Source organism: Coenobita brevimanus, chromosome 63 (genome assembly GCF_032717465.1).
Source record: "Coenobita brevimanus isolate Jiangsu-jjx chromosome 63, ASM3271746v2, whole genome shotgun sequence".
Lineage (NCBI taxonomy): Eukaryota > Metazoa > Arthropoda > Malacostraca > Decapoda > Coenobitidae > Coenobita > Coenobita brevimanus.
The window spans coordinates 15839753-15845140 of NC_137016.1; the positions used below are offsets into that span (position 1 = coordinate 15839753).

Genomic DNA, 5388 nt, shown 5'->3' on the forward strand with positions numbered 1-5388 from the left:
AGGTTCAAATCCCCACTGGGGCAGGGAACAGTTTAAGGATTTGAATTTCATGAAATCAGACTTTACTGATCTACCAGCAGACCCGCCGACATGTCGTAAAAATACCTCAGCTAATACCAATACACCAGTCCTGTATGAGACGGCCCTAGCATGTATTCAATATGGACGGTGGGTGTTAGCGCCGAAGTGGTGACATGTAGAGAGGTGTATTGTATATCGGAGGACTACTGGGCCTTGAGAGCAGGCTGTGAAGCCTATGCCCAGAGTCGGACACATTAAAAAAAAAAAAAATCATGCGAGTGACTTGGAGAAACAGAGATACAAAGAACTGTGCTACAAAAGAATATGATTTAGAGGATGAAGAGGTTGAGAACATTAGGATTTAGGAGATAAAAAAATGAAAGATGTATCGGGAAGTAGTTTGACATAATGGAGCAAAGGGAAAGTGAGAGACGGACCAGAAGAATATATTCCATTAGACCAGTAACATGATTTATACACGATCGAGAGCTAGTTCAAGAAAAAGGTGGTCTTACAGATGAAGGAATCACTTGAAAAATGGTAAGGTGTTGAGTATGGGGAGGACTGTTTCTTAATAGGGATGGAAATGTCTGAATGTAATACAATTGCGACTACTTTTATAGGTAGCGGAATTTTTCTGTATATAGAAAGACAGATAGATACACAAAATTATACTTAAATTCGCCGAATCCACAAACTATTCGGTTAATTTTCACGTCATTAGGGTGGAATTTTATTATTTCAGATGATAAGCAATGAAATGAAAACTATAAATGCACAGTTGTGGACATAAATTCTGAATCACCTTCTGGCAGTGAATAACGATGCAGTGAACAACGAATTATAAAACTCGATGATTCAGGTTTTCTGAGCCTAACATTTTTTTTTTCAACTTGACACGTAAGATTTTTATAACTGTTCGAATAAGTGGTGGAGCAATACAGTCCCCAGCTGTACATACTGTCGGAGAAAAATCCGTTAGTAAGCTAGGCTCATACTAAGAAAGAGAAATCCTTTCATATAAACTCTCTGATACTAAAGCTGTTGTCGCATTCACATCAGGAGAAAGGGTAATATACGCGTAAATAAGCGAGTAATACAGATATAAAGGTGAATGGTATTGCGAAAACGAGCCTGTCCTAAGGGAAGATGACGTCAGTGGAGTTTGTGTGTGTGCACGTGTGTGGATTTCCTGGTGTGCGTGTGCTTGTGTGTGGGCGTGCTGGTGTGCATGTGCGAGAGAGTCATTATGGGTTTATGATCCTGCGCCTGTATTGGTGAATGTAATAAAGTTTGAGCTACACAACAACAGCTTTTCCCTCCATTTTTTATTAAGCTCCATCTTTTTCCTGCTTTCTTAACTTCTTTCTTCCGTCCTCCCTTTCTCCCTTTATACTTTTCCATCATATCCTTCCCTTTCCCCTTCTTCTCTGCTTTCTCCTTTTTATTCCTTACCATACACTCTTTACACCTTAAACTTCCATCCATTGCATTATCCTTCCTTCATTCCATTGTTCTTTCCGTCTCTTCCATTCCTTCTATCGTTTCACTTTCTCTTCTTCCATCATTTCGTCCTATCATTTACTCTTTACACCAATTTTTATTGAGCTCTTCATTATTTCAGCTTTCATACCACGTTGAGTACACCGCTTCCCGTCCGATCAGCGAAGTTAAGCAACGTTGGGTCTGGTTAGTACTTGGATGGGTGACCGCCTGGGAACACCAGATGCTGTTGGCATCCCTACGTGTCAAGTGGGGTTGGTGGAGGATTAGTGCCCCCTCCCGTAAAACAATTAACTCTAAGCCCTTGGCCACCCCGTTTGGGATACATGGCGTCTGGCAATGAATGAATGAATGAAAATAAATCTACAGTGCATTATTCTTCCCTCCCTTCTTTCTTACATCCCCTCGCGGTCTTTCATTCTTTCCCTCCATGTCGTACGTACAACAGTTTATATTTGCTGGCGCGAGACAGAGTTGTGTGAAGTGTCCATGACAGTTCAAGATTTATTCGTATGATATGTGAAAGATGTGGAGTAAGGAAGTCAGCTGGCACTAGAGACGAAGAGAGAGTGCCTCAGTGGTGTGGATCATACTGTATATAGGTGGGTGTAAACAAGTTGGTGAAAAGTGTGTATTTGAACGAGAGTGTAGGTGGAGGCATGGTAGACCAAGAAGATGAACGGGTACGATGAATGAGTGTGTGAGAAAACCAGGTAGGAAGGTCAGTGCGGCTAGGGAACTGACAGGGGATCGAGCAGATTGAAAGAAATTTGTACAGAGGCGTGTATGAAAAAAGTTTGGCTCCTCTGTTTTTACCCACCTACGTGATAGTCGTCACACTGAGTTTAATAGTAGCAGCAGCAGCAGTAGTAATAGTAGTAGTAGTAGTAGTTGTAGTAGTAGTAGTAGTAGTAGTAGTAGTAGTATAGTAATAGTAGTAGTAGTAGTAGTAGTAGTAGTTGTGGTGGTAGTAACAGCCTCAGGTTCATCTGAACGTGACTCCTTTCCCTTTTCTTTCCTTCAATAAAATAAATACATAAATAAGTAAATATAATATAATCTTTTCAGCCCGAGTACATCATTATAATTTATTCTGGCAGTCTCCAGAAATTTCAGTAAGCTGGTGGAAGACTTAACAAACTGGATGGGATTAGAGACAGCCTTTGTTAACACCTTCACTACTGGGATGAATTCCTGGGTTCAGTCCAGTCTCATGGAAGCAGTAGGAATAAAAAATAATGACGTCATCTGGCTGATGGGGTTTTTGCCCGTCACTTGTCTTTAGCAAAACCCCACCAATAGTCTCCTCCCACTCCCATATACCGTACTGTTATTCCCACATTCTCCCACTCCCACATAGTCCTACTCCCACATACTCCCACTCCCACATACTCCCACTTCCACATACTGTTAATCCCATACCGGGTATATTATCAGTCCCGCATACCATCACTCACATACTACCACTCCCACATTTTCTTTCCATTTGCAAGTATAGTTGGGGACAAAAGTTCGTATACAGTTTCACCAGGTATGCTTCACACGGGTGATATCTGTCGCCTTTTTCCAAGACGTATCACATCAGGAACAAAAACCTGTGGGTAGAGAAACATACCAAGCCTGACACAACTTAGAATTATTAGAGGTATATAAAGTGAGATGTGGAGGAGGGGAATATTGGGTGAATTTCTTTCTCCACTTGCACATTTTCCTCCCTCCCGCGTATAAATTTTCCGTCTTAATGTATCTCTTCCATATCTCTTCCACACAGTCCACTCTCAGCTTTTCTCCTCCCCTTTCATCTCCGTCCCTCCCTCTTCTCTCCTACATTCTCTCTCCTCCACCCACCCCTTTCTGCTTCGGTGAACCCAAACCATTGTGAATACTCCCTGTGTGTTAAAATACTCTCTCTCTCTCTCTCTCTCTCTCTCTCTCTCTCTCTCTTAGCTCATCTTCTCTTCTCTCGTCTCACCTCTCGCCAACCATTCATTATTCAGTATAACAACTTTATTGTCATCCCAATTTCCACCTCTCCTCTTTTCATCCACTCTTCTCTCATCCTTTTTTCATCCGCTTTCACAAATCCCGCCACCCATATCCATCCATCAACCCAGGTCTCCCTCTCTGTCCCATTATCCCTCTATCCCACACAAGAGGCTTCAGGAAAAGGTGGGATCTGATTCGGGAATCGGATAATTTGATCATCTCTGCCCCCACGAGCTAATCCTCTTGGCGCCATCTTTCTTTTATCCCTTCCATACTTTTCCAGCATTTTTCTTCTTCTCATCTTCTATTCTTCTTCTGCTGAATTCAGAGATGTCGTCGTCGTTATCTACATCACGACACATTATCATCATCAAAACTACAGTATTATCATTATTACTACCATCATTTGTATTCATTGATATGTATAGAGTCGGTAGGATCCAGACAAAGAAGTAGATTAAAAAAAGCACCAACTCTTCATTCCCTCATTACACAGGCCTTCGAACATCTCTTGTGTCTAGAATAATTCTAGTATTCCATAACCTTTTCATTCTTTCTCATATTTTTTGCTTTTTAATCTAAGTTCTTTCACTCAGCGATTTTCCCCTTTTCTTCTTTGGTCTGATTCTACAACACCCTGTTTTGCTGCATATCTTTCTCTCTCTATCTTATCCTCATTTATTTTACCAAAGAACTTTTCCTTTTCCTCTTATCTCTGCCTCTTATGTACTATATATGTCTCTGTTTCGCCCCTTCTGTTCTATCGCAACCTTTTTCTGCTCCTCCCGTACCTAGCTTTTCGTTCCTGCAGCCTCATTTGTTACATCTGTTATTTCATTCTTCCCTGCTCTTGTACCAAACGATTTTCCCGTTTCTTGTTTCTTATTCTGTGACAGTTTTGTTCCATTTTATACCGGTATATTTTTCTTATTTTGATCAGTCCTACCAAGCCAGTGTCGCTTTTCCCCCTTTGTTTCCATACTAACTCATTTTCTTTATTACATTTCTTCATCCTTTCTCCCTCTTTTTTCATCTCTTGCACCACTTCCATTAGCCATTTTTCTTAGTCTTTCTTCTTATCTTACAGTTTCTTCCACTCATTTCTCTCCGTGCCCTCCCTAACATTGTCCCTTTCTCATATACCTGTATTTTCGTGCATCACTGATTCACTGACTTCGAAATAATCATTGATATATGAGCAAACTTTATTATTACTCTTGTTTGGTCACGTAGGATCCGACACCAATAAGAAGGGGATTTGAGGAGAAGGAATGGCAGCGGCTGGATGGGTAGGGATGTAATGCTGTTGACCCCTATGACATCAGGTTCTCCTTTACAGTAATTTTCAGTATTTTGGATGAAAGTGTACAATTGCAGGTTGTAATTTCGGTCCACACTTCAGTCGAAGAAATCATGAAACTCTTACTTAGCACTGTGAAAGGTTAGTTGGTCGCCGAAGATTGGATGAATGGTTTTTGAAGATGATCGCAAACTGTCTCAACTTGTCGAAGTGAACATGATCAACAATAATGTTCGCAAGTGTACAGGAATAAAGGAAAGTTCATGGGATGTGAGGGTAGTAAGGAGATACGGTAGTGTAAGTGTGCAGGTGTAGAAAGCATTGCTCGACATTATATTAGGGTAGTTTTGGCACATGTTCAAAAGTGAACCATTGACGGTGCCTGAGGGTATATAACATAATGTGATATCGTACCTGTCCAAGCAAATGACCTGAGTTATGCTTGTGGAATAGTATATTCAGACTAATTATTAAAAATGTGAACGATGCCATATAGAGGTCAACTGAAAGGGAAACATAAAGAGAAAAAACTGAAGATAATTTTGCAATATGGAACGAAGAGAGAGTGGGACACAATA

The 5388-nt window shown here is 40.8% G+C and overlaps 1 non-coding gene across 1 annotated transcript; it reads left to right on the forward strand.

The window, feature by feature from the left end:
- The first annotated feature begins 1640 nt into the window (after positions 1–1640).
- LOC145404547 (5S ribosomal RNA) lies at positions 1641–1759 on the forward strand. Its single transcript, XR_013898203.1, has one exon. It is a non-coding gene; the product is annotated as a 5S ribosomal RNA (ribosomal RNA).
- The last annotated feature ends 3629 nt before the right edge of the window (positions 1760–5388 follow it).